Below are 2,458 nucleotides of genomic sequence, written 5' to 3'. Positions count from 1 at the left end.
AGTCACAGCTTTAATTACTTTCTTTGGAAAAAAACTAATGAGAAAGCACATTGGAAGGTGAGACTTCATTTTTGTTTTCAAGTAAGTGTTCCTAATTTTTCTTCTTACAGCAAATGTTTAAATCAGTTCATTATAATATATCTAAACCTTTAACTTTTGCAGCTTTCAGGTAAAGTCCAGCACTTTATTCATACAAAGTCCATGAGAAGAGGTCAGTAGAGATCATCTAATCTTAAGTCATGACATCATCTATTCAAGTCCTTGCCACAATCCCTCGCCAGTTAGAGCACAGCATGCCTGGATATGCCACTGGTGATCTTTAATAGAAGTTAGCTTCAAAAACTGAGAGAATTATCCTACAGTCATGCATTCTTTAACATCTTGTTCATTAGCAAAAGTCAGCAATCCAGCTTTTCTTAGGCCCTCATGTGCTAACATTTTGTAGAGTTCTTCTCTAGTTACAGAAATCCTCTCTCTGTCTGTACTGTCCACAGCAACTATTACAAAAATTGGTAAAGGATGGTAGTTTTCTCTGAATTACCCAGCCCAACAATGAGAACTTTGTGCTCCTGATTGAACAGTCTCCATATTCTGGTGAAGAGAATTCCCATTCTCGGGCAGCGGATCCCCCTCCAGACAACCGGGCCGCCTGGCCTACCCTGGCTCAGGCTGAGCGGCGAAGAGAGAGACGCGCTGGAGCCTCCGCCTCTGCTGCTGCTCTCGCACTGGCGGCGGGACAGCTTACAGGGAACCGGAAGGAGGCTGAAGCCCAGGCTGCCCTGCCACGCGCGAGGCCCCGCCGCTTCCGCCGCGGCACTGGCCTGGCTCGCGGACATCGCTGCCGCGTTGTCTGGGCCGAGCCTCGCGGGTCACCCTCCTTCCTCAGCTCCTCTCTCTCTTTTCTTATTAAACTTCTGTTTGGTTGTTCTATTCATTATTGAAAGTGGAGTACTGAGGTCTCGTGTTATTATAGAACTGTCTACTTCTCATTCTAATTCTGTCAATGGTTGCTTCATGTATTTAGGGTTAAATTTTTGGTTCATACATGTTTATAATTATTAAATCTTTTTAGCGAACTATTTTATCATTATGTTATGTCTTTCTTTGTCTCTTGTTACAGCTTTTAATGTAAATCCCGTTTTGTCTGATATTACTGTAGCCACCTCTCCTCTCATTTGGTTAGTATTTTCATAGAATATCTTTTTCCATCCTGTTATTTTCAAACTATGAGTGTGATTATATATAAAGCGAGCTTCTTGTAGACAGCATATAGTTCAATCTTTTTGTTTTGTTTTTATCCTTTCGGTTTATCTATTTTTTTTTTATTTGGGGAATTTAGCCCATTTATATATAAAGTAATTGTTGATAGGAAAGTACTTCTGCCATTTTGTTTTCTGTATGCCTTATATTTATTTCTTCCTCATTTTTTTCCATTACTGCATTTATGTTTGATTTTTTGTAATGACACATTATGATTACCTTCTCACTTAAAAAATATTCTATATTGGGCCAGGTGCGGTGACTCACACCTGTAATCCCAGCACTTTGGGAGGCCGAGGTGGGTGGATCACGAGGTCAGGAGATTGAGACCATCCTGTCTAACACGGTGAAACCCCGTCTTTACTAAAAATTAGCCGGGGGTGGTGGCGGGCGCCTGTAGTCACAGCTACTCGGGAGGCTGAAGCAGGAGAATAGCGTGAACCCAAGAGGTGGAGTTTGCAGTGAGCCCAGATCGCTTCACTGCACTCCAGCCTGGGCGACAGAGCGAGACTCCGTCTCAAAACAAAAACAAAAACAAAAAACAAACAAACAAAAATGCTATATTGGTTGGACACGGTAGCTCACGCCTGTAATCCCAGCACTTTGGGAGGCCGAGGCAGGCAGATCATGAGGTCAGGAGATGGAGACCATCCTGGTTAACACGCTGACACCCCGTCTCTACTAAAAACACACACACAAAAAAAAAAGAAAAAAAAAATTAGCTAGGCGTGGGTAGCAGGCGCCTGTGGTCCCAGCTACTTGGGAGGCTGAGGCAGGAGAATGGCATGAACCCAGGAAGAGGAGCTTGCAGTGAGCTGAGATGGCGCCACTGCACTCCAGCCTGGGTGACAGAGTGAGATTCCGTCTCAAAAAAAAAAAAAAAAAAAAAAAAAAAAACTATATATATTTTTTGTGGTTACCTTAAGGATTATATATAACATGTTATAGTTATAATGGCCCATTTTAAATTGATATCAACTTTACTTCAAATGCATTTGAGAACTCTAATCCTTTGGGGTTTTTTTTTTTTTTTTTTGGTATCGATTCATTGTATTTATGTTAAATCAATGTTTATGTTACTGATGTCACAAATTACATCTTTGTACACTGGGTACCCATTAACATAGATATATAATCATTTTTGTACTTTTGTCTTTAAAATTGTGTAGAGGAATAAAAAGTGGAGTTATAAATAATT

At 40.9% G+C, this 2,458-nt stretch overlaps 1 pseudogene; it reads right to left on the bottom strand.

Moving 5' to 3' along the window:
* Positions 1-222: 222 nt before the first annotated feature.
* LOC126946159 (ADP-ribosylation factor-like protein 5A) lies at positions 223-611 on the bottom strand (annotated as a pseudogene).
* Positions 612-2,458: the final 1,847 nt, after the last annotated feature.

This window comes from Macaca thibetana, chromosome X (genome assembly GCF_024542745.1).
Source record: "Macaca thibetana thibetana isolate TM-01 chromosome X, ASM2454274v1, whole genome shotgun sequence".
NCBI classification, from domain to species: domain Eukaryota; kingdom Metazoa; phylum Chordata; class Mammalia; order Primates; family Cercopithecidae; genus Macaca; species Macaca thibetana.
This window is presented reverse-complemented; position numbering and strand designations above follow the sequence as displayed.